The following is a 27,734-nucleotide window of genomic DNA, read 5'->3' on the forward strand; positions in this document are numbered from 1 at the left end:
ACAAATAGAATTTTAACATGATCAAGACAGTTGTGAGTATATAGTGGGCTAAACGTTGACCATGATTTCAAAGATGTGCATTTGTGTTGGATATTCGTATTACACCTGAAATAGAAATCATGAGTTTAACTTACCTTTTGATTGGCTAAATTAATGGCATTAACCCACCACATGATGGAAGCAACCAGGTTTTTCTCCAGCTTGCGAGGCTCTATCAAGAGCACATCAAAATCAAGTAGGCATGCATCCTTGTTATAAGGTTCTTTACGCACCCAACTTTGTGCAGCTCCTGCTCTTTGTATGGCACTAAGAACATCCATACTGATATAATCATTGAGACGTTTGCTGCAATCTACGCCAGCACCGATGGCATAACTGCCTAAATCCATGCGACCAAGATCTTCTACTTTACCCTGTGCACAGGGAAAAAATCAACAATTTCACAGCAGATAATCCAAAAGTGTTGATAAAATGCTTAGTTTTTGCACACTTTTTCACTTCCAAGTTCTCACATGTCCTTGGAGTTTTGCTTGAGTGCGTGAATTGAAGGTTTTCAACAGCTTCGCTTATTGTTTTAAAGCTATGATTGAAAATGTTTGATCATCTGACAGTACCACTCATGCCAGTGAGAACCATTATTTGCCAGGAAACTCTTGATTATGCATCTAAAAAAAGATTTGACCAAGGGGAGGGACGTCCCCTGATTTTCATCTTAAGAAGTTGGTGCCGTGACTCGAACCCGGGCTGGCTCAACCAACCGCTTCTTTGGCGTGTTGTGCTGACCAGTTGCACCGTGAGAGTGTTGGCTTGATTATGCATCTCAGTAGTTTCTTTTAAAATCTGGAGTTACTGTTCATATCCATGGGTACTTTGTTGAAAGAGAAATGTGGAGACCAAAAGATTCAGTTGATAGGTAGAGTAAATAGATAGAGTGGATGCTTGGTAACCTTTATGATGGAGTCTGCAAGCGATATAAACATATCTCTTTTTGGACAACTGAGAATTTTGCAATAAGAAAGGGTGACAATTCCATGTGGAAATAACCAAAGAAAGTTTCCTTCTGAGTGGCAACATTAGCTTGTCCTTGATTTGCTTCTGACTGCAAGGGGCACAAATATGAGAATGGCCACAATGACAAGATACAAAGGTCATGCTAATTTGTGTGCTCACCTAGTAACAGTGAGATCGAATCAGGTAGCAAGACTTTTAGCTTGTGGTAGGATGATTTATCGTTGCCTCCTTCAGGTATTAAGAAATGGAAAGATATAGTTTTGTGGATCACTGCCAAACAAAGAGGGAAAAAGTTATGTTGGTGACATAATTATTCATCGAATTTTAGTTCTATATCATTACTGGCACAACATAGATGAAAAACTATCCAACATGACATGGAAAGTTGAAATAGGCATGCAGAAAAAAAAATATTATTATCTCTGTCATGAGCATACTTCAGATGTCCATGAATTCAAGCAGCACAACCATGCCGAAGCCCGACGGCCACACCACAATGGCATAGGAAGGAGATAGGAATTAGGAACTCTTAATCTAGTTCTTTTTTAACCAAAAGAGATATAATCCTATCCTTATGTCGATGGGGTGATTTGACTCTTGAGAGACCAATCTCTAGAATCAAGGAACCAACTCAATCTAATCTTATTTATGAATATCATATCTAATCCTAGGGCAACCATGAACACCAGAAGCGCATGAACAGACCATGGCATTGCTAGTAGTTTGCAGATAACTATGCTGCTGTGCATGGCCCAGGGCTGCTCCATCTCATTGGCCCTAGTGGCCTGCACATGATAACCTATAAGCTGATTGTACATTAACTGATAAGATTTTATATAATCAAATCTTATTGTCCTAAGATCACATTTCTTACTGAAATACACAAGATACAGAACCTTGAGCTGGACAGAGTGGAATTTGTCAGCACAGCGAGAGTGCGAAGATCCAGACAGCTTATCCAAGAGAAGACATCTACACTTCCAACATAATTTAAAGAATCCTGCAGGAGAATCAGTAGTTCGTTAAGAAATTTGTTTTTCTAATGTCAATTCAAGCTCTTTTTCAAAAGCCCATATCAACCCAGACTAACATGCATGCTAAACACCAAGTGAAATTCAGTCACCGCAAAGCCATGCCATGTAGAAAAGAGAACCCAATACAGAATTGCAATTGCAGCCTAACACTACAACATTCATGATTGTAGACCCTCAATGATCCTGCACTAACAACGAAGTTGCTATTTTATTTCCAGATGTCATCTTCAGTGTCCAAACTTTGAGAACATGCAATTAAATTTCACTTACAACTATTTTCACATAAGCACCACAGAGAGCTACAGCTTTTGGAAACATGACACAAAACTAATACGGAGTACTTTCCTGACATTGTGGGCTGTAGAACTAAACTTTTCAATTTTGCCTGAAAAGCTCTAGTTTTGCAACAGATTGTTCTAGTTTTGCAGCAAACAATGTTATATGTGTCCAAAAGGTTGTAGTTCTACAGTAATTGTGCTAATTTTTTGCTGTTTTCCAAATTTACATAGACAAAAAAAAAAAAACTTTCATTTTTACAGCAAAGGATATCGTGGAATGGAAATCCTAGCATTCTGGTGAACAAATATCTAATTAATCTACACTGCACATAGCTTCGGCGATTCCTAGTTCAAGAAAGGCAAAGCACTCGCACAGAGAGTGAGACAAAGCGTGGCGCGCAGTACCGTACCGTTGGATTTCGCGAGCCATCAATGCGAATCCAGTTGCGCTGGGGGTCGTTGGGGTCCCGGAGGTGCGTGGCCGGGAGAAACTGGAGGCACCCGAGCGCGACGATGGCGACGATGGCCAGCTTCTGCATCCAGGGCCACGGCCGCGGTGGCGGGTCGACGTCCGGGTGGATGGGACGCTGCCCGCGCGGAGGCGGCTCCTGTGGCCCCCCTCCGCTCCTCGAGGCGGCCGCGGCACGGCGCTGGAGGCCACCGCCTCCGGCGAGCGGCTCCCGTGCGGGGTCCATGGGGTGGTGGATCCGGCGCCTGGCGGGAGGCAGGAGGCGGGAGGGAGGGGGTAGCGAGGAATGGCTCGAAGAAGTCGTCGCCGTCGACGTGGGTTTCTAAGCGATGCGAGGTTTTGGGCTTGGAGTTCCGTGGCACGGCCAGCGCGGCATTTTTTTTTCTCTCTGGACTTTGGGATTGGGCCGTGAGGGCCCACCGGGCATAAGGATTAACGAGCGCTGATCTGGCAAAAGAGAACAAGCAACGCTGCAACAGCCCCAACCCATTCGGCGTTTGCCTAGGCCATAGTCATGTAGGGGGTGATTGGTTGTCCTGACGGGGCGGTCCTAAGGCCTATCCGGCACGAGTTGGTGCAGTGAGGGCGTGATTGGTATCCCGACTTACACCATTTGCCTGCTCCTCTCCATACCTTTCCCCTCCGCCATCCCGCACGCCTCCATCTTCTCGATTTCTCCTTCCCTCTCGGTCCTGGCTCGCTCGGTGCTTGGCGGGAACCTTCACGCCGAGCGCGGGAGATGAGGCCGTTCGGGCCATAAAGTGCGCGCACGGGTCTCGGCTAGGGTTACCACCCTCACTCTTCGCCTCTCCTTCTGCCATTGCTCCGGTGCGAACTCCCGTCTTGCTCCCCCTCGACCTTGGTAGCCCTACCGAGGCGACTCTCGTCGGCGGATTTCTCTCGGTCCTACAGCGCTTGGACGGTATATATGCCACCTGCGCTCTTCCCCTCCTCGTCTTCACTGTCATTTTTTTGTTGATTTATTGGTGAATTTTGCTTGAAATGCCAAGAAATCAGGGTTTTTGGTTTGACATCCTCAGATCTGTACGATGCTATACCTGATTTACCTGTTCCTAGCTCAGATCTGTACATGATGCTTCGTTTTTTGTTTATACCCCATGTTTTGTGTAGATCTTGTACATGCTGATGCCTATTTTGTTGTACACACTGAGCAAAGTGCCTAGAGGTCAATGATGTTGATTGGTTAACAGTATACGCTGGAGGAGCATCTTTTGGTGTGGCAGCCGCGTCTTTCATTGTTCATTTTGTCTGATTTTTTGCTTGCTAAGAAGTACATACCCATGTTGCATGCTCGCTTTCTAATGTTGCCCTCCATCCTGTTGTGGTAGACATGGCGTTTGAAGCTAGGCGAAGGGTTGCCGCTGCTGTGGTTGTTGCAGTGGCGGCTTGGTTTTTCATGTGGTTTAGGAGGAGAGTTGAAGATTCACACTCAGTCACCTATGGTCCCTTGGCTAAGAGGGACATACAGAGGATGAACAACCTTAGATACATCTATGAATCTGATGATGTGCACTGTGTCAACCTTCTTAGAATGAGGAGGGCCCCTTTTTTCCAACTTTGTGACCTTTTCCGTAGTAGAGAGCTTGTCACTGATAGCATACATGCATCTATTGAAGAACAAGTAGCCATGTTCTTGCATGTTGTTGGTCACAAATGAGAGGTTTAGGGTGGTTGACCTTACCTTCAGGAGGTCTGCAGAGACAATTAGTAGGTTCTCCCAGAAGGTGTTATATGCGATAGGAGAGCTGAGGAATGAATTGATTGTCCCTCCTGCTACCAATGTCCATCCTAGGATTCTTGGGAGCAGAAGGTGGTACCCCTATTTCAAGGTTGGTATCCATAACTTGTCATACATAGGTCTCATGCATTATCAGTTTAGTGTTAATGTTCACTTGCACTTATGTTTTTTCAATTAGGACTGCATAAGAGCAATTGATGGTACTCATGTATTAGCAAGAGTGCTTGTGAAGATGTAAGCTACCTTTAGAGGCAGGAAGCACACCATCACACAAAATGTGTTGACAGCCATGGACTTTGACCTCAGATTCACCTATGTGCTTGCTGGTTGGGAGGGATCTGCACATGATGCTCTTATATTGTCTGATGCTCTTGAAAGAGATGACGGCCTTAGAGTGCCACCAGGTATCATCCAAACCAACAAAAAACTTTGATACTTTGCTTAATCCTAAATGAAACTACTAAAACATGTTCCTATCTGCTAATTTTTAGGCAAATTCTATCTTGTCGATGTTGGCTATGCAGTGAGGCCTGGTTTCTTGCCACCATTTCGTGCCACAAGGTACGATTTGAGGGAGTTTGGTTCAAACCAACCTCAAAATCAAAGAGAGCTTTTTAATCTAAGGCATTCGTCTCTTAGAGTAACAGTTGAGAGGGCTTTTGGGGCTCTAAAGAATAGATTTAGGATATTGGACAACAAACCTTTCCACCCATATAAGACCCAAGTTAAGCTTGTTCTAGCTTGTTGTATTCTTCACAATTGGATCCTCAGGCATGGGCAGGATGAGCATGTGCCTACTGAATCCACATGGACACCTAACATCAATGATAATGCCTCACAACCAGATCATGTCCCTGACAATGGTACCTAGGCACAACAGAGGGAGACATGGGCTACACAGATGTGGCAAAACAGGGGGAATTCTAGGGTGTAGTGGCATGGTGTGTGTACTGTTTAGTAGCATTGGAGAAACATGTATTTTTACTGAGACCTATGGCACTTTGCAATGATGTAGTGCCTATTCCTTTTCTGCCTATTTGATCTGTTCAACTTGTATTTCATACCATGCATCAGGATCTTTATGGCTGTGTTATGGACTACCCTAGGTACTCACAGGAGGCACTCATGTTTGCCCTAGTTTACCTACTGAAGAACAAGGCTGAGGGACTTTGCTTTGTTCAGATGACAGAGGCTCATAGGATCCTGTGGCTTAGGACCTACCTGTCGGGTACCATAGAACGGGGTACCCCGAGCGTATAACGAAAGAAATCACTTAAACACCATAAAAAACAAAGCCAAAGGATAAGCCGTTTGTTAAACCCCGGCCTCGTTTGAACCCATCGGCTCTCCGCCTCGCTCCTGGCCTCGTATGGGAGGCCTCGACGGCCGGACAAATCTCTGCCTCGCGCGAGGCCTCGCGTGGGAGCCTCGACAGGGAACCGATTCTCTGTCTCGCCTGAGGCCCTGCACGAGGAGCCTCAGACGAGATGTCGATTCCCCGTCTCACTCAAAGTCGGCTCGACAATGACCCATCGCTTCTGCCTCGGCCAGTCTCCCCGACAGCGCGTCGTGTCCCATTAATGCGCCAACCACTCCCGCAATATTAGCCGGATGATGGCTCGACACTACGGAGCGATCGACCAGATGGGAAGTCACGTCTACGCCATACCGTCCTGGACCAGGCACGGCGAGGATTACCAGCCACTATGCTCTGGTGCTATGCCCACGATCAGCGCCTACACTACACTGTGCCACCTAACCCCCGCCCTAGAGACAACACGGTATGGGGGTCAAGTCCGGGACACCATAGCCTCAGAATCAGTGTATGTCACCAACTACTCCCTCCAAGCCCCGACAGCCCACTTTAGGGTCTCGGCAACTCCAAGATTCATGCCTGCCGAGCCTCCCACGATGACTCGGCCTCGGCACCAACTGAGCCTCGGCTCCCCACGCATTTAACACACGATGACCAACACACCGACTGTCGCGCCCGCTTCAAGATAGCACTGGAGCTTCCATGATGCATAGGGTCAGATGTGACCGGCGCATCGCCTTAGTACTTCAAGGACGGACCACTCAGTCGGCCACGCTGCCACAGGAACAGGCTATAGGGCTCGGACATGCTGCCTCCGACCACACGACGCCATGTAGCTAGCAAATGTACCACCCTCGTCCCCCCTTCAACTATAAAAGGGAGGGACCAGGGCTATTCTAGGGGGGGACATCGGCAATTAGACCTAGGCTCACGCGCGAACACACTCACTCAATTCACGCACACTCTCCCGTGCCTTGAGAGCAACGTCTCAAGCAGCCCGCACCCCTCCATGCCAAGACCTAGGACTAGCTCTCTCTCTCTCTCACCCAGCTTGTAACCCCCTACTACAAGCACTTCGGTGCAAGGAATACAAGATCGATCTCTTAGACTGGACGTAGGGCACCGATTGCCCGAACCAGTATAAACTTTGTGTCTCTTTGCATCACCATCCGGAATTAGGTACACGTAGTATAAATTTACTAGTTGGTTGAGGACCCCTCGGTCCGAAACACCGACAGTTGACGCGCCAGGTAGGGGCCTCTGCGTGTCAGCTTTGTCATCCCAACAAGTTCTGGATGGCAGACCCCGTACGACCACTGCGTCTCGGCACGGTGGTCTGGTTTGGGAGCCTAGAGTTCATGTCTCTAGGGCATGAGTACGACATGGTACTCCTCACACCCCAAGCCCCACCTGCCGATGACGATGTCGCGCACCCATAGCCTAGGCACAGGCGATGCCCAGGCGACCGCTCTCATTGCGCTCGCCAGGCGCGACGCGAGTGGAGCCATGCCGACTCCACGTGAACCTAGGATGACACGCTGTGCTCCACTGGTATCCCGTGCCTAGCTGTTGGCACAAAGTCCCTGGTTGGGGACCTATCTGGCCTGAGCTTGGACAAGGGAGAGACGCCGGTGGCATGAGGCAACGCCCCATCACCGAGCTCTGCTCCGCCACCTCCTGAGGAGCCGGCTCCGACAAAGCGGAATCCGGCGATGGCACCATCTCCATACCCCTTTGGGTTGAGAAATGCCGCCGCCTCCTATGCTTATGCCTACGCTTCCATTCACACGGAACCCTCAGGACACCACCAACGCTTCACCCTCAACTTCGGTACCGTGACTTCGACTCACTCCCATGCCAACTCCTCGGAGGAGGACAAGGCGTGGGCCGAAGCAGATTTCTCTGGGCTTCGCGACCCTGAAGCCATGCGCCGTTTCCTAGCCGCAAGTGACTATTGCTTTGGCTACTCTGACTCTGACGATGAAGGTACTTACGATCCCACTCGTGAGTGCTTCCACGTCGGACTTGGGATGCCAAGCACGGGCGATGAGAATGAGGGGGTAGGCAACTGTACTCCGCTTCATTAGGGAACGAGCGATGCCATGCCCTCATGCATTGTCCCACTGGCAGCACGAAACAAGAACCTTGCCCTTGGACAACTTCGACGCCCAGACCTGGAGCAGCTCCGTGAGCTTTAGGCCAAGGTCGAGCAAGATCGACTCCTTCTACAATAGCTCTGAAACACTCTCGAGCAGGAGCAGCAGGGCTGTGGTGACGGCGGAGGAGCCCGGCGGTGGGCTCACGACGTGCACCACCGCATCAACAATGATGAAGGGGATGATTGTCCCCCAATCTTCAATCGCGCTAGCCAGAATGTCGTGGCTATAGCGATGCTAGTGCGCGCGATGCCCGAGCCCTCTACCATAGAAGGGCGATGGGTTTGCAGTGAGCTCCAGGATCTCCTCGAGACCGCCGCGGTGCAGCAGGCCAAGAGTTCCACCTCTCGGAGGCGCGAAGCCACCTCGGCACCACATCGGCAGGATAAGGGGGCCTCGGTTCGTCCTGAGCCCGCTCGGGCGCCGACAATCAACAGGGTCCCCTCGGTCCACGACTGCCTCGACAACCGATGTGAGGTGTAGGGCGACCATGAGGTGGTTGGCCGACGACGGTGCCACGACAGTGAGGGGCCCGCCCGGGGCTACCATCCGCATCGGGGCGGCTGCTACGACAGTGAGGGGGACCGCAGTCCCTCTCCCAAACCGCCCGGCCCCCGAGTCTTTAGCAGGGCCATCCGCAGCGCTCAGTTTCTAGCTTGGTTTTGCCAACCGGCCAACCTCACAAAGTATAGCGGCGAGACCAACCCTGAGCTCTGGCTTGCCGATTATCACCTGGCTTGTCTGCTAGGCGGAGCGGATGATGACCTGCTCATCATCCACAACCTCCCTTTGCTCTTGTCAGACTCAGCACGAGCCTGGCTCGAACACCTTCCTCCCTCATAGATCCACGACTGGCGTGACTTGGTTAAGGTCTTCGTCAGGAACTTCCAGGGCACATACGTGCGCCCTAGAAACTCCTGGGACCTTAAGAGCTGTCGCCAGAAACCGGACAAGTCTCTCCGAGACTTCATCCAGCACTTCTCCAAGCAGTGCACCGAGTTGCCCAGTGTTGGCGACTTAGAAATCGTCTAGACTTTCCTCTTCAGCACCACCTGCCGAGACTTGGTCCGAGAGTTAGGCTAGAATGTGCCGCGCTCAGCTGCCATGCTCCTCGACATTGCCACCAACTTCGCCTCAGGCGAAGAGGCTGTTGGAGCCATCTTCCCCGACAACGATGCCAAGGGGAAGCGGAGGGATGAGGCCACCGAGGCCTCGGCTCCCTGCCTCCCTAGGAAAAAGAAAAAGGGTTGCTAGGGGAAACAGGAGATGCTCGAGGCTGATCTAGTCGCTGTCGCGGAGCGCAAGAATCCCCGAGGCCCTAGGGGCCCCAGGCTCTTTGACAACATGCTAGCAAAGCCCTGCCCTTATCACCAGGGCCTAGTGAGGCACGCCCTCGAGGATTGCACCATGCTCCGGCATTATTACGCCAAGCTAGGGCTCCCCGATGATGATGCCAAGAAGAAGGGCACCGGCGACCAGGACGATGACAAGGACGAAGGGTTCCCCGAGGTGCACAACACCTTCATGATCTTTGGCGGACCCTCGGTGTGCCTTACGGCGCGCCAGTGAAAGCGGGAACGCCGAGAGGTCTTCTCGGTAAAGGTGGCCACTCCCCGATACCTCGACTGGTCTTGGAAAGCAATCACCTTTGATCAGGATGACCACCCTGACCATGTCCCGAATCTCGGGCAGTACCCACTTGTTGTCGACCCGATCATCGGCAACACCTGACTCACCAAGGTGCTGATGGACGAAGGCAGCGGCCTCAACATCCTCTACGCCAACACCCTAGACCTCCTAGAGATCGACCAATCATGGCTCCAAGGTGACGCTGCGCCTTTCCACGACATCGTGTCGGGGAAGTGCACGTGACCCCTCGGGCGCATCGACCTTCTCGTTTTTGCTTCGGCACCCCCTCCAACTACCGCAAGGAGGTCCTTACCTTCAAGGTGGTTGGGTTCAAAGGAACCTACCATGCCGTCCTGGGGCGGCCGTGCTACGCCAAGTTCATGGCGGTCCCCAACTACACCTACCTCAAGCTCAAGATGCCGGGTTTCAATGGTGTCATCACGATTGAGTCGACGTACGAACATGCATACGACTGCGATGTCGAGTGCATTGAGTATGTCGAGGCTCTTGTGGAGGCCGAGACCCTCATCGTCGACCTTGACCGACTCGGCAGCCACCTGCCCGAGCCCAAGCATCGAGCTAGGACTTTCGAGCCCACGTAGGCCGTCAAACTCATCCCAGTCGACCCTTCATGCCCTAACGACCGGGCGCTAAGGATCAGCGCCACTCTTGACATCAAATAGGAGGCCGTGCTCGTCGACTTTCTCCACGCTAATGCCAATATGTTCGCGTGGAGTCCCTCGGACATGCTGGGCATACCGAGGGAGGTCGCTGAGCATGCCTTGGACATCCGGGCTGGCTCTAGGCCGGTGAAGTAGCGCCTACGCTGATTCGACGAAGAAAAATGCAGGACCATTGGTGAGGAGTTGCAGAAGCTCTTGGCGGCCAGATTCATCAAGGAGGTATCCCATACAAAGTGGTTAGCTAACCCTGTGTTGGTCAAGAAGAAAAATGGGAAGTGGAGGATGTGTGTAGATTACACCGGTTTGAATAAATCCTGTCCAAAAGTCCCTTTCCTATTACCCCGAATCGATCAAATCGTTGACTCCACTACGGGATGCGAGACTCTGTCTTTCCTTGATGCATACTCCGGTTACCATCAAATCAAGATAAAAGAGTCCGACCAGCTCACGACTTCTTTTATCACACCATTCAGCATGTACTGCTACGTGACTATGCCTTTTGGCCTCAGAAACGCGGGAGCCACATACCAGTGGTGCATGACCCAGGTCTTTGGCGAGCACATTAGGCGAACCGTCGAGGCCTATGTGAACGACATTGTGGTCAAGTCCAGAAAGGCCGGGGATCTCATCGATGACCTAGAGATAGCCTTCAAATGCCTTAGAGAGAAGGGCATCAAGCTCAACCCCGAGAAGTGTGTGTTCGGGGTTCCCCGAGGCATGCTCTTAGGATTCATAGTCTCAGAACGTGGCATCGAGGCCAACCCGGAGAAGGTATCGGCCATAACCAGCATGGGACCAATCTGAGACCTCAAGGGAGTGCAGAGGGTCATGGGATGCCTTGCGGCCCTGAGCCGCTTCATCTCACGCCTCAGCGAAAAAGGCTTGCCTCTGTACCGCCTCTTGAGAAAATCCGAACGCTTTTCTTAGACCCCCGAGGCTGAAGAAGCCCTTGCCAAGCTCAAAGCACTGCTCACCAATCCTCCTGTCCTGGTACTGCTAGCCAGAGATGAGGCCCTCTTACTCTACGTCGCCGCAACAACCCAAGTGGTCAGCGCTACCATAGTAGTAGAGAGGTAGGAAGAGGGGCATGCTCTATCCATCCAACGACATGTCTACTTCATCAGCGAAGTGCTCTCCAAGACCAAAACACGATACCCCCACATCCAGAAGTTGATCTACACCGTAGTCTTGGCTCGGCGCAAGCTACGTCACTACTTCGAGTCTCACCCAGTAACCGTGGTGTCGTCTTTCCCCTTGGGAGAAATAGTCCATAACCGGGAGGCTTCAGGGAGGATAGCCAAGTGGGCCATTGAACTCATAGGGGAAGCCCTGACCTTTGTGCCTCGGAAAGCAATAAAGTCTCAGGTCTTGGCCGATTTTGTAGCAGAATGGACCGACACCCAACTACCACCAGCTTAAATTCAAACAGAATGCTAGACCAAGTACTTTGATGGGTCTCTGATGAAGACCGGGGTAGGCGCGGGTCTGCTCTTCATCTCGCCCCTCGGAGTACACGTGCGCTACATAGTGCGGCTCCACTTTGCCGCCTCCAACAACGCGTCCGAGTATGAGGCCCTCGTCAATGGCTTGCAAATCGCCATCAAACTTGGGGTACGACATCTCGACGTCCGGGGTGACTCACAGCTCATCGTCGATCAAGTCATGAATGAGTCGAACTACCTCGACCCCAAAATGGAGGCGTACTGCAAGTTGGTACATCGCCTAGAAGACAAGTTTGACGGTCTCGAACTCAACCACATCACGCAGAAGTACAACGAGGCCGCCGACGAACCGGCAAAGATAGCCTCGGCACGGGCTCCGGTCCCCCCGAACGTCTTTGCCAGGGACCTCCACAAGCCTTCCATTGACTACGCCTCGACAGCGGAAGAGGGGCCATCGGCCAAACCCACCGAGGGGCTCAACACCCCCTCTACTTCCGAGACTCCTTCGGCCGAGCCCGAGGTCATGGAAGTCGACACCAGGCCTCCCCAGACCGACCAGGACACGGACTGGCGAGTCCCGCTCCTTGATTGGCTCACTCAGGGAGAGATTCCTAGTGATAGGACCAAAGCCCGATGGCTTGCGCGACAAGCCAAAACTTACGTCCTCTGCAATGGCGAGTTGTACAGGCGAAGTCTATCTGGCGTCCACCAACGATGCATCACCACTGAGGCAGGCTAGTCCCAACTTTGGGACTTGCACGCAGGCGCCTGCGGGCACCATGCGGTGCCTCGGACGCTCGTCGGAAATGCCTTCCGCCAAGGATTCTACTGGCCGATGGTGGTTGCTGACGCCACCAAGTTAGTACGCTCCTGTGAGGGATGCTAGTACTATGCTCGGTAGACGCACCTCCCGGCCCTGGCCCTCCAAACCATCCCCATTACATGGCCATTTGCCGTGTGGGGGCTCGACATGGTTGGGCCTCTGTAGAAGGCCCTCGGGGGCTTCACCCATCTACTGGTAGCAATCGATAAGTTCTCCAAATGGATCGAGGCTCGTCCGATCAGTCAAATCAAATCTGAACAAGCAGTGCTATTCTTCCCTGACATTATCCATAGGTTCGGGGTCCCTAACACCATCATCACCGACAACAGGACACAGTTCACCGGCAAAAAATTCTTGACGTTCTGCTACGACCACCACATTCGTGTGGCCTGGTCGGCTGTAGGACACCCAAGGACCAATGGCCAAGTAGAACGTGCCAACGGCATGATCCTACAAGGCCTCAAGCCAAGAATATACAACCAGTTGAAGAAGTTTGGCAAGAAATGGCTCGTCGAACTCCCATCGGTCATCTAGAGCCTGAGGAACACTCCAAGCTGAGCCATAGGGTTCACACCTTTCTTCCTGGTCTATGGAGCTGAGGCCATCCTCCCCACCGACTTGGAATATGGCTCCCCGAGGCTATAGGCCTACAATGAACAAAGCAACCGCACCACCCGCGAGGATGCCCTCGACCAACTAGAGGAAGCCCAAGACGTCGTGCTGCTGCACTCGGCCAAATACCAGCAAGCCCTACGGCGCTATCAGGCCCGGCGCATTCGAAGTCGAGACTTGCAAGTAGGCAACCTGGTGTTGAGACTGACACAGAGCAACAAGGGTCGCCACAAGCTGACCCCACCATGGGAAGGACCGTACATCATCGCCCAAGTGCTGAAGCCCGGGACCTACAAGTTAGCCAACAAGAGGGGCGAAATCTTCAACAACGCTTGGAACATAGAATAGCTACGTCGCTTTTACCCTTAAATTTCCAAGCATTGTATATATTGATTCTCAGAATACAATTGAGAAGCGCTCTTTAGTTGGTTTATTTTTTTGAGAAACCCCCCTCGAGCCCATCACGGGTCTCGGCAATACGATAAACACCAAAAGGGAGACTCGGCTCTGCCTTTGTAGAACCGAGCCTCCCTCGGGGCCTAGATGGGGGACTCCCCCCAAGTCCCGTGCACCTTTTTCTAAGTCGTTTTCTAAAAAAATTCCTATGCCAAACTCTTTAGCACGCTCTGACAAATCGGTTGTACAAAAACCCAAGGACAGAAAAGTCTGTTCTAGGGGTAGAAGGCCGGTAGAGTTACGAGACGGCCTACGCCCCCAGGCTATGACACTCCCTCACCACCTTTTGCCTACGGGATGGCTTAGGTTCCAAGGAGGTTTTTTGCAAAAGAAATCTGATCGGAGACAACAGAGGGCAGAGGCTCGGAAACACAAGAAAAATGACTAAGAAACACGAGTACTTTAAAAAGGGGCCTCAACGGCCACAAGTGTCATGATACAAAGTTAATCCCTATTCTATTTACATGGCCGCTTGGGCCCAGGTCAAGGCTCAGGACCTCCAGCATCGGTAGACGGCGGGGGAGGGACCACCTCCTCTTCAAACAACGTTGCCAGCACCGTGCCAGGGCCTTCTGCCACCTCTAACAGCTTCGTCATCACCTCATCGGCCTCCTCATCATCATCGGGCAAGACATAGCCATCGCTGATGGCTTGGAGGTCAACACCGACATAGTGCGAGGTGATGACGTCCAGTGCGCACTTGACGCCCGTATGCAGCGCTCCTCGGAGCTGCTCACACACTTGACCGCTCAGTGCAATCAGACGGCTCCCAAGGGAGCTGCCTGACTAAACCCCCTCGACCTCTAGGGCCTCGCAGGTGGTATGGGCGGCACCCTTCAGCGCGCCGTGCTCCCCGATCTTGGTCTCGAGCACCGCCTACACCACGACGGAAGCCTCGGCCGCCTCGGTGACCTCCGCCTCCAACTCTACGCCATAGGAAACAGAATGGGGTTGAGTGCAAAGGAAAACAAGCCAAATAGGGATGGAAGCCTATGGGACTCTCCCTTGGCCTTCTGCTCCCAGCGTCAGGCCTCGACCCGAGAGGCCTCGGCTTTCTCCTTCTAGCGTAGGGCTTTGGCCCGTGAAACGTCGACCTTCTCCTTCAGGCGCTGGGCCTCAACCCGAGCAGCCTCGGCCGCCTTGGAAGCCTCTCTTCCCAGCTCTGTATCACACCAGAGAATTAGGGGGCAAATATAAGAAAAGCAGATAAAACAAGGGGAATAAGACTCACCCTCGGCCTTTCCCCTCCAGACCACAGCCTCGGTCTAGGAAGCCTCGACCACTGTAAGGGCCTCATCCAAGGCACCTTTCATTAGCTGGTGCGCACTCTGCTCTGCTCCTAGCTGCCTAGCAAGAGCCTTGCCCGAGGCCATGGCTTCCTCGGCTCAGGACCTGAAGGCATCCCGATCACCGGCCACGCGGGTGAGCTCCTCCTCCAACTCCTTGACCCGCACCACCAGAGGGGCGACCTGCTCCTAGGCCGTGGCTGCCTCGACCTTTGCATTGGCACAATGAAGGCGAAGGTCCTCTACCTCCGTGCTCCGCGCCGCTAGAAGTTTGTTGGCACCGGCAAGCAGGCCCTTCTGCCGCTGGAGCTGGTCCCAGACGTCCCTTTCCCGCCAGAGAAAGACCGACTTCCCGAGGGACTGGGTCTCAAGCTCCTAGGTAAGCAGAACAGGGGTCATTCACTACAAGAAAACTCAGAAAAAGGGCAACACCGCATGAGAAAAGAAAGCGCGAACCTGGACAACTCCGGGCAGATCATCGGCCACCATGGACATCGCTGTCCGTAGTGACCGTTCCGCCAGCTGGCGGTATTGCTCAAAGGTGTCCCAACGCCCGCCCTCGGCCGTGTCCTCAAGGGCGAACAGAGGCTCCCCCTCAGGGTCATCCCGGCTCTGCCACAGGACACGTGGGTGATCCCACCCATAGGACTCGGGCCATACCCACACAAGGGCCAAGCTTCCCTTGCCCGGGGTCGGAACCGGCTGCTCCACGATGTTGGCCACCTCGGTGTCAACCACCTCCTACGCCCGAGAGGTATCGTCGGAGGAAATTGGATGGACCTCCACCTTCCTGGCGCCCTCTCGCGACTACGATGGGCCTTGGCCCAAGGGTGCCACCAAAGCTTCCGCCGCCTTCATCTCCACTTCTTAGGCCATCAGCCTCGCCGCAATCACGTCGGCCTCAGTAGTCCCGAGGGCTCCGGCCTCTGCCATCGTGGCCTCGGTAGTCCCGGGGGCTCCAGCCTCCGCCATCGTGGCCTCGGTAGTCTCGGGGGCTCTGGCCTCCGCCATCATGGCCTCGATGGTCCCAGGAGCTCTGGCCTCCGCTATCGTGGCCTCGATGGTCGCGGGAGCTCTGGCCACGACCGCTGCGGCCCTGGCAGTCCTAGGCGCCGCGTCCTCCATCGCCCCAGCCTGTGAAACCCTAGGGACCTCGATCCTAGTGGCCTTAGCAGCCAAGGGAACCTCGGCCCCATCCGACCCATGGGCCTCACCATCACAGGGCGGAGGCACTCCCTCCCCCGCCTATGTCGGGGCCGCCTCGACAGCCCTTCCTTGGGTGGATGGCTCCTTCGGGTCGGCCCTCACCGATGCCGCGCCATGTTGTAGGGCGGCTTGCGCCTCCGCCACCTAGTGGGCGGTGGTGCCGGGGTTCACCTTGAGCGCTTTGAGGGGCGCCAAGGTAGGCACCTCCGTAGGTCGCTTCCGGCTAAGGACAAAATGATTACAGGGTCAGCACGAGACAAAAGAACGAACGGAAAGCGCTGCAGCTCCACCAAAAATACGCCTACCTCAAGCGGGGCTGCAACCGCTTTGGCACGGCGACCCTCGTCTGCAAAGGTGGTGGTGGCGGTAGAGGCATGGCCTCTCTGTTCATCGACACTGGTTGGTCCTCGACGGACCCCGATGCCCCCTCGGTCCTCTGCAGGGGCAGTTGCATCGCCCCCGCCGCCACCTGCTCCACCGCTGCCGCTGAGCCCACCGGGCTAACGGCACGCTTGCCCAACGCCCGCTCCTCAGGCGTGTCGGCCTCAGCCCTGAGGCGGGCAATCGCCGACCCCGAGGTGGCTCCCCCTCCTCCTCCTCGGAGCGCCGAGCTGCTTGCCGATGCCCCAAGCACTGTCTCCTCGATGTTAGGGAGATGGTCCAAGGGACCCTGCCCGATCTCACCCTCATCATCTCCATCCGAGGCATCCGTCGATAGCGACGGCGATGGGGACTCCTCCAACGGGAGACCATCCTTCCTTTGCTGCCGACGGCGCTTATCCAGTTCCTCACACGCAAGGATCTTCTTCGTGCGCTTTGCCACCTTGGCATCCTTTCGCCTTTTCTGTGCTTTGGTGTGCGCCCGGTTAGCCACCCGCCGCCTTGCATCCTTAGGAACGGGCGGCGGGGAGGCTCGCACGTCCCTCATTCCCTGCAGGGACGGTGAACATGGATAAGGGAACAAGAAACAATCAGAAATGGGGATGCCCCGGGGGTTGCAGCGGCATGTGACTTACCAGCGAGAGGAACCCCCGCGATGGGCGCATCGCAAAGGGGGTCAGGTTACTGCCCCTCAACTTCGCCTCCACCGTCTTCCCCACCCAGCGAAGAATTTCCTCGTCGAAAAGGGCAGAGGAAGACATCCGGATGCCCTCATTTGGCTCATCCGGCCTTATCTCGAACAGGTGCTGCCGCCGAGCCATCAGCGGCAGCACCCTCTGGCGGTGGAAGGCGGCCACGACCACAGCCGCAGTAAGGCCACGGCCCTACAGCCTCTCCAGCCCTTCCAGGAGTGGCTATAGCTTGGGCTGATCCTCCCTCGGGACGCCATACTTCCACCTCTCTGGGCAGCTCCCCACGATCTGCCCGATGTAGGGGGGAAGTCCACCATTGTTGTTGCGAAGATAGAACCAGCTCGTGTACCATCGGCAATTGGAGGATGAAAGCTAGGCTGGATGTAGAGGTGCTGACGGACCTGATGCACTTGGAGAGTGCAGCCGCCAGCTCTCATCGCCTTCCTCATGCCCGACGTACCTGTTGGCTTGGTGGTATGCCCCACCTAGAAGAGGTGGAGCCACAACTCCCAATGGGGAGCAATCCCCAGATACCCCTCGCAGACAACGATGAAGATGGCAGCCTGCGTGATGGAATTGGGGTTGAAGTTGTGAAGCTCCATGCCATAGTAGTGCGGAAGCGCCCGCATGAACCGGTCCATCGGAAGGCCGAGGCCGCACTCCTGAAAAGACATGAAGCTCATGACGTAACCGTCGCGAGGCCTCAGCTCCGGCTCACCCGACAGAGCGATCCACTCTAGCCTGTTGGGGTCGGTAACCGGACAAAGGAGCCCACCGTTGATGAGTGATTGAAGCATCTCCATGGTGATGTCGGATGGACCCCAAGGGTCTACCTCGATGACAACAATGTCACCGGCCATGAGTGCAATGGAGGGTTTGACTATGGCGGTGAGTCTCTCTCTCTCCGCCTCGCCTCTCTCCCTTCTTCCTCCTAGGGCTCTCTGCTCTAGCGATGGCTAAAAGATGGCAAAGCTATTACAGGCAAGGTAAGGAGGGGAGGGGCGAGGCTCGTTGCGTATTTATGCAGGATGAAGGTGAAACAGACGGGCGATGAAATCAGAGAAGTTTCCCTCAGATCTGGCACGGTTAATCCCAATCTGATTTTACCGCCCACGTGCCCACCTTTTTCTCATTAATCGCAGGAACAGTTACGTCCCATCCGCTGACACCACGTCGCACCCGACCGCAGCAGCAGCAGACGTCATTCCGTCTCCCTAGAAAATCACCTCAAAAGGCGTGCCAGCCGTTGTCGAGCCGATGGGGGAGACATTCCCCCCACCCTATTCCTTTTAGATGAAGGAACTAGGTGCCGAGCCCGTTACGGTCCAGGGGTTCGAAGGCTAGGCCCCTAAGGGTTTCGACAGCCACCCTAGGGCAACAGAGTCAGGGACGACCGTGGGTGAGCCCACATGGGGCCGAGGCCCAAGCAAGCAAAACGCTTGGGATGCCCTAAGTCACGTCCGAGACTAGCAGGGAGGTCTCCGAATGGGACCCCACCGTAGGGGGGCACCGAGCCACTGGGGCCCAGCGAACAGCCTTGGCACCCACTAGAGAAACCCTCTGGTACTCTTGGAGTGCATCTCCGGACCACTAGCCAACCCCTAGCGAACAGGGCACGGGCCTCCACTCGGACTCGCCCGATAACAGCTCACCGGAAATGCCAACGCTCGCGCCCATCGAGGGTAGCTTGGCATATTCCACCCCTCCTTCTGAACGAAAAGGAAGCGCAAGGGTCGCACAAAAAGTTAGGGGAACCGCTGACGGCCTTCTTGCTCTGTGCAGAGGCTAGGGGGCTCCTCCTGCAACCTTGCCGAGACCCGACGACCTAGGCTCATGTTCAAGGGGGCTCGGCAAAACAATCCCTCCTTCCAAACGAAAAGGACACGCGAGGGTCGATTCAAAAAGTCAAGGGAACTCCTGATGGCCCTCTCGCTCCGTGCAGAGACTAGGGAGCTCTTCCTACAGATATGTCGAGACCCCGCGACCCAGGCTCGCACCCGAGGGGGGCTCGGCAAACAAACCCTCATGCGCGAGGGGCGTACAAAAAGCTAGGGGAACTCCTGATCGCCCTCTTGCTCTGTGCAGAGGCTCGGGGGCCTCCCCTGCAATTTTGCCAAGACCAAGTGACCCAGGCTCGCACACAAGTGGGCTCAGCAAAAAACCCCTCCGTCCAAATGAAAAGGATGTGCGAGGGTCGAACAAAAAAGTTAGGGGGACCCCTGACCACCCTCTCGCTCCATGCGAAGGCTCGGGGGCTCCTCCTGCACCCACGACAAAGACGAGCGACCCAAGCCCGCACTTGAAAATTCGAGAAAAAACGACAAAGGGCAGCGAGCCTGTTACGGTCTAGGGGTTCGAAGGCTAGGCCCCTAAGGGTTTCAACAGCCGCCCTAGGGCAACAGAGCCAGGGATGACTATGGGCAAGCCCATACGGGCCAAGGCCTTGGCAAGCAAAGCACTTGAGGCGTCCTAAGTCATGTCTGAGACCGGCAGGGAGGTCTCCGAATGGGATCCCACCGTAGGGAGGCACCGAGCCACCGGGGCCCAGCGAATGGCCTCGGCACCCACTAGAGAAACCCTCTGGTACTCTTGGAGTGCGTCTCTAGACCACTAGCCGACCCCTAACGAATGGGGCATGGGCCTCCACTCGGACTCACCCGATAACAGCTCACTGGAAATACCACCGCTCGCGCCCATCAAGGGTAGCTTGGCATGTTCCACCCCTCCTTCTGAATGAAAAGGAAGTACGAGGGTCACACAAAAAGTTAGGAGGACTCCTGATTGCCCTCTCGCTCCATAAAGCAGCACAGGGGTTCTTCCTGCGACCTTGCTGAGACCCCGCGACCCAAACTCGCACTTGTGGGCTCGGCAAATACGATTACATCCCTCGGACAACGTGAGAAAAAGACCCTGGAGGAATGAACTCACTCCCCTAGGGTCTCGGGGGCTACACCTGGCGAGTGCGCTCATGCGCACCCACCGAAACCTCGAAACACGAAATGCTATTCCGCCAGAAGCTACTGCAAGTCAAGCCTCGTCAAAACCTCAAGAAGAGCGCTCACACTCTCCCTGAGGCTCAGGGGCTACTGTCGGGTACCATAGAACGGGGTACCCCGAGCGTATAATGAAAGAAATCACTTAAACACCATCAAAAACAAAGCCAAAGGATAAGCCGTTTGTTAAACCCCGGCCTCGTCCGAACCCACCGGCTCTCCGCCTCGCTCCTAGACTCGTACGGGAGGCCTCGGCGGCCAGACAAATCTCTGCCTTGCGTGAGGCCTCGCGTGGGAGCCTCGATAGGGAACTGATTCTCCATCTCGCCCGAGGCCCCGCGCGAGGAGCCTCGGATGAGATGTCGATTCCCCGTCTCGCTCGAAGCCAGCTCGGCAATGACCCGTCGCTTCCACCTCGGCCAGTCTCCCTGATAGCGCGTCGTGTCCCATTAATGCGCCAACCACTCTCGCAATATCAGCCGGACGACGGCTCGACACTGCGGAGCGATCGACCAGATGGGAAGTCACGTCTACGCCATACCGTCCTAGACCAGGCACGGTGGGGATTACCAGCTACTGTGCTCTGGTGCTGTGCCCACGATCAGCGCCTGCACTACACTGTGCCACCTAACCCCCTCCCTAGAGACAATGCGGTATGGGGGGTCAAGTCCGGGACACCATAGCCTCGAAATCAGTGTATGTCACCAACTACTCCCTCCAAGCCCCGGCAGCCCACTTCAGGGTCTCGGCACCAACTGAGCCTCGGCTCCCCATGCATTCAACACATGATGACCAACACGCCAACTGCTGCGCCCACTTCGAGATAGCACTGGAGCTTCCATGACGCATAGGGTCGGATGTGACCGACGTGTCGCCCCAGTACTTCAAGGACGGACCACTCCATCGGCCATGCTGCCACAGGAATAGGCTGCAGGGCTCGAACATGCCACCTCCGACCGCACGACGCCGTGTAGCTAGCAAATGTACCACCCTCGTCCCCCCTTCAACTATAAAAGGGACAGAACAGGGCCATTCCAGGGGGGACACCGACAATTAGACCTAGGCTCACGCACGAACACACTCACTCAATTCACGCACACTCTCCCGTGGCCTAAGAGCAACGTCTCAAGCAGCCCACACCCCTCCACGCCGAGACCTGGGACTAGCTCCCTCTCTCACCCAGCTTGTAACCCCCTACTACAAGCACTTCGGTGCAAGGAATACAAGATTGATCTCTTAGACTGGATGTAGGGCACCGATTGCCCGAACCAGTATAAACCTTGTGTCTCTTTGCATCACCATCCAGGATTGGGTACATGCAGTACAAATTTACTAGTTGGTTGAGGACCCCCTGGTCCGAAACACCGACACTACCTGAGCACAACCTACTTTGCTTAGATGCATACTAGCTGGCCACTCCACTTTTGCATATAGCCATGCTAACTGTCTTATACTGTAGGAAGTATTTTGATGTGTAGCACTTACCTCAACTGATGCTACAAAGAACCATTTGCCGCCTAACCAAGGCTGCATCTAGTCTGGAATAGCATAGGAGCCATGGTGATGGATGTGAGGCTTTGTTCATCTGTGTGTTGTAGACATTAACAAAGGGTGATTGCCAGTTCACCTAATACATTTCAGATGCTGTTATTGTTCTTGTAGGAGTTCCTATTTGACGATGATGCAAACTATAGCAATTTGAGGTGGTTGTGGGTATTCAGCCTGTTCGTTTGGCTGTGGCTTGTCGTAAACGATTGTAAATTTCCAGTCGAAATAGTATTTTTCTCTCACACAAACCAGCCAACAGTACTTCTTCATGAACCAGCAACGATATGAACTAGCCAACCAAACAGGCTGATTATTCCTGTTGTTGCTTTATTGTCTGCTTATGTTTTCTCATGTCTTTCATCAAACCGTGGGATACATCCATTCCCAAGCAACTGTTGTAGGCATGCCTACCGAATGGCTGGGATGGACATGTCCCACAGTTCCATGGGAGTCATGAACTTGCCTTAGCAATTTGTGTTCTTATTTGCCACCTGGGATGACTGCAGTTTTTGACTGAGGCTAATACAATTGTGAGATCCTTTTCTTGCCTATGAAGATAACAGTGTCAGTTTGAGTAATGGATTATGCACATTATTGACCTTGGACATATGAGGACTGGAGCATTGTTTCTTCTATCTTCTGCTTATGCTTCTCATGGCTGTAATCAAACCATGTGAGACATCCATGCCCAAGCAACAGCTGGATAATTCTGATGACCTGATGGCTAGGCTGGATGCCTCTCATGGTTTCATGCCTATTATGATCTTGGTTTTCTACTTTCTGTTTGAGGTTTGTTGTTGTCTATGTTTTTTAAGCTCCAAGTTCAAGGTCAAATGAAAAGGCAATTAAATCTGAGGCAAATCGATTGAACTACCCCTCATCTTATCAACATCTTATACTTGCTTTTATGTGTTTTAAGGGGCAAATGGCTTGGTATGTTGTGTACCATGGCAGAGTTCCTAGGGTATATGCAACCTGGGCTAGATGCAATGCCCAGATAACTAGTTTTAAAAACAATAGCTACAAGAGCTTCCCTAACAAAGAAGAGGCAGAAGCATCATACTTAGAGTTCATGGGTTGTGAAGATGATAAAGTTTTTGTTGATCCTCCACCAAAGGTGCTCAGGTGGCTGTGGTGCAGTCTTTTCTGTTGCTGGTGCTCCTGTGGTTTGTTCTTGCTCGTTGCTACAACTGTCTGTGATGCTCAAAATGCCATGGCTTTGTATGTTACCTATCGGGGAAAGGAGCCTGGGGTCTATGCCCTAAAATGCCTCTTTGCAGTGCTTCAGGCAACAAATGAAGCCCTAAAATACCTTGGTTATTGGCTATTGCTTTGGTTCGGTCATTTATTTTGATGATGCTTGAGTTCTTCATTGCTAAGCATTGTTGTAGGTGCATCTAATTGTTTCATATTGCCTGTGATGGTTTCAAAATGCCATGAAAACATGTGGAGACAATGACCTTGTGAGGAACTGTGACTTTTGGGCAACCAGTCACGCCCTTGTTCATGATTTGCTGGGAGTACTATTGTCATGTTTATGTCATTAGAAGCTCCAAGGTCATTGTCAATACCAAGCTTGTTGAACTGAGGCAAAATTATCTATGTTTCCTTCTATTTGTCTTCATTCTACAATACCTGGTGGTAACCACACCAAAACGGTACACGGGTGCTCGCACCCTAGGCCGTGCGCCCAACCAAACACAAACGCTACCACCACTTCATACAGCAAAACGATCAATGGGGGCAACCAAAAAGAATCATTGTCATCCAGGATAGCTAAGCTAAAGCAAACCAAACAAAGGTGGATGAATGCTTTGATGCCGGCTCGGAAGAGCCTGGACAGGGCCACCATCCCGGACTGTCGACCTTGGAGCAACCAATCACGCCCATAGACTCATGCTCCCTCTAACCCAAAAGGGCGTAGCCAGAGTCCCGACGTCTGGACACAGCCGCCCCTATCCGCCCTCGTCAGGGCCACCTCTTTGTAGTTTTAGAGGCCCTTGGACAAGCACTATCATAAGGTCCATGAAACTAAGCTTTTAATATAACAATTAAAGTATATATAGTATAAAAAATTAATTTGCAAGTATGTTTAGTTCATAAAAGATAACAATAGTATAACTAAAAAACTAAAAGAACAATAAAATAACTATTATGATTCTTTTCAATAAAACAACATAACATCAGTGCTTCGTAAAAAAAACCATCCTCGAGTATTTCTCGCTGAAAAATATTTGAGAACTGTATCGACTAGAAATAGGAAAATATGCTGACCTTCAAAGTTCTCATGGACTACCATGCTAAATGTATAAGCTATATATCTACGTACATACTCCATAAATACCCATGGCCCCCCTAGCGGCTTGGCCCTCCCGTTGGTCGCACCTCCTGCCCTTCCCATAGATACGGCCCTGGCCTTCGCCCCGCCCACGAGTGCGCTCCGCCCCGTCTTTGCGCCCGTCGGTTCTTCCCGTTATCCCCTCCTCTCTCTCTCTCTAACTCTTCGCACAGGCGACACATGGAGGATGAACATGCCCCTAGCGCGCCCCAACCTATAGCACCCCCATCCGTCGGGCCCCCAGCGCCCCCGTCCGCTGGGCCCCAACGCCCCCATCCGCCAGGCCCCCAGTGAACCGCGTGCCCCGTCCGCCGACCCCGGGCTCGCCCTCGGCCGAACAACATAAAACACTTACAACATGAATACAACATAAGACGGAAAATAGACGAAACATTTAGAACATGCTCTTGCAACATGGTGTGAAACACATGAAACATCCAAATTAAAACACTTGCAATAAGAAAATCACCTGCTGCAACATAAGACTAAAACAACTGAAACATTTAGAACATATTATTGCAACATCCAGATAAAAAACGATTTGCAACATACGTCTGAAAATAGATGAAATATTTTGAACAAACACTTGCAACGTGTATCTGAAAAACACTTGCAACATATGCAGCATGTGCAACAGCCCCCAATCTATTTTTACAACATCAAGATGAAACAATTGCATCATACATCTGAAACGCCTAAAACACTTAAAACATACATATGCAACATAGGACAGTGGAAGGTCAGGCCGGTCGATTCCGACCGTCGGGGTGGGAGCCAACGGCGAGCCACGGTGCACGAGCACCACCAGCACCGCCCATGCTCGTGGGTGCCCATGGCTCGCCTAGGGAAGACCTGAGGCACCACGACATGTGTGCCCCAAGCAGCCATGGCAGGGTCAGCGGCGCATGCGACAGCGATGGAAGACGGACGACGATGGAGCGAGCGGCATAGGTGACTAGGACGGGCTCGCGGCGCGGCAGCCGACGAGCGTGTGGTGGGGGAAGGGGAGCGAACGAATGAGCGGCCACACTGCTGCGCCTGGCATCGGGCGGATGATTCGTTTTTCTGTTTCTAAGAGAGATGAGGCCCGCTTGAGCCGCGTCCGGACAAGAGTCATGGACGGACGCATGCGGCATATCATTATCGATCTCAAAAAAAGATACATATCAGCTGAAGTGGTTCACGTTTGTTCAAGTTTCTAATAAATAGTATTTGACATTTATGGCTCCAAATCAATTTATTATAAAAATCACATTTCTACATCCTCTGTCCCAAATTATAAGACGTTTTGGTATTTCTATATTCATAGTTTTTATTATGTATCTAGACATAACATATATTTAGATGCGTAGCAAAAATTATGAATCTACAAAAGCCAAAGCGTCTTAAAATTTGGAACTGAGTAAATAATATAATAGTATTTATTTGATATCATAAATAGTGTGGGCACCCTCTATTGTGTGCCTGTGGTGCTGCTGTGCTTCGTGACTATTTTCGGCCGTAAGGCCACCTTGTACATATAACTTCATTCTCGCTTAATTGAATGATAGAGCTCCTGTCTTATTAAAAAAAGATATCATAAATATTGATATTTTTATCTATAATTAGTCAAACTTAAGATATTAAAACATGACACTATACAAGAATTGCATTCTTTTTTGGACGGGCGGAGTACAAACTTTGAAGTGAAATCTTTTGCTTCGGTCAAGCCAAAGTATGAGGCACAATACTCACAATTGTTTGGCTACAAGGTTGGCTCATTCCCTTTTCGTTATTTAGGAATCAGTATGCACTTCAGAAAGTTAAATAACAAAGAGTGGAAAGAGATTCAAAATAGAATCGAAAAAAAGGCTTCCACTCGATGACAACGGAATTTTTGTGTACGAAATTTTGTGTACGGTGAATTTAGGCGTTCAGTATGGCTTCAGATTTCTGACGACGGTATTGCTGCCAGGTTGCACCGTAGCCTGATTGCTCACGCTGACGTCCATCTTCAGAACAAACATTCTTGGGTCCATCAAAGTTGAGGATATCAGTGTTACCATCTGTGCGCTTCCAGTTTGAAGGTAGCTTCATGTACTTATCATTGAAGGCCAGAGTAAGGCCAACCTAATCAGGTCCCTATAAATAGAATCTTAACATGACCAAGATGGTTGTGAGTATATAGTGGCTAAACTTTGAAATGATTTCAAAGATGTGCATCTGTTTTGGATATTAGCGTATTACACGTGATATACAAATCATGAGTTTAACTTACCTTTGATTGGCTAAATTAATGGCATTAGCCCACCACATGATGGGAACAACCAGGTTTTTCTCCAGCTTGCGAGGCTCTATCAAGAGCACATCAAAATCAAGTAGGCATGCATCCTTGTTATAAGGTTCTTTAGACACCCAACTTTGTGCAGCTCCTGCTCTTTGTATGGCACTAAGAACATCCATACTGATATAATCATTGAGACGCTTGCTGCAATCTTCAACAGTGCCAATGGCATAGCTGCCTAAATCCATGCGAGCAAGATCTTCGACTTTACCCTGTGGGCAGGGAAAACCAACGTTTCACAACAGGTGATAAAATGCTTAGTTTTGCACACTTTTTCTACACGTCCAAGTCCCAACATATTGTTGGAGTTTTGCTGTCGAGTGCATGAATTGGATATCAATACCTTGATTCTCTAAAACTTATGCCAAGTTATGTCTAAAGGACTTCTGTCGCAATGAAGATTTTCAACAGCTTCACTTATTGTTTTAAAGCTATGATTGAAAATGTTTGATCATCTGACAGTACCACTCATGCCAGTGAACCATTTTTTGGCACAAACTCTTGATTATGCATCTCAGTAATTTCCTTTAAATTACCTGGAGTTAGTGTTCAAATGCAGGGGTGCTTTGTTTGAAAGAGAAAGGTGGAGACCAAAAGAGTTCAGTGATAGGTTTGAGTAAATAGATCGAGTGGATGTCTGGTACCTTTATGATGGAGTCTGCAGCGATATAAACATATCTCTTTTTGGACAACTGAGATCTTGCGATAAGAAAGGGTGACAATTCCGTGTGGAATGACCAAAGAAAGTTTCCTTCTGGAGTGGCAACATTTAGCTTGTCCTTGGTTTGCTTCTGACTGCAAGGGGCACAAATATGACAATGGCCACAGTGACAAGATACAAGGGTCATGCTAATTTGTGTGCTCACCTAGTAACAGTGAGATCTGAATCAGGTAGCAAGACTTTTAGCTTGTGGTAGGACAACTTAGGCCCCGTTTGGCCGGGCTCCCGTGGGCTCCGGCTCCTACACTGTAGCCGGGTGTCGGCCGCCTAGCAGCCGACAGGTGCCTACAGGAGCCGGAGCCAAGGAACCAGAAAAACGAGCTCCTCCGGCTCCGGTTGTGTCAGTGAGAGAGGAAAGGAGGTGAGAGAAAAACGGCTCCGGTGAACAGTAACCAGATGTCGGCCGCCCAGCAGCCGACAGGCGGGAGCCGGAGCCGCCGGAGCCCGGCCAAATGGGGCCTTAACGTTGCCTCCTTTAGGTATTAAGAAATGGAAAGATACATTCTGTGGATCACTGCCAAACAAAGAGGGAAAAAAGTTATGCTTGTGACATAATTTATTCATCGAATTTTACTTCCA

The 27,734-nt window shown here is 52.1% G+C and overlaps 1 long non-coding RNA gene across 1 annotated transcript; it reads right to left on the reverse strand.

Moving 5' to 3' along the window:
• Nucleotides 1-66: 66 nt before the first annotated feature.
• Nucleotides 67-27,734, reverse strand: LOC136516848 (uncharacterized). The gene is made up of 3 exons (XR_010774133.1): nucleotides 27,301-27,734; nucleotides 27,079-27,229; nucleotides 67-413 (listed from the first exon to the last, which is right to left on the reverse strand). It is a non-coding gene; the product is annotated as an uncharacterized lncRNA (long non-coding RNA).

Source organism: Miscanthus floridulus, chromosome 2 (genome assembly GCF_019320115.1).
Source record: "Miscanthus floridulus cultivar M001 chromosome 2, ASM1932011v1, whole genome shotgun sequence".
Classification (NCBI taxonomy): Eukaryota; Viridiplantae; Streptophyta; class Magnoliopsida; order Poales; family Poaceae; genus Miscanthus; species Miscanthus floridulus.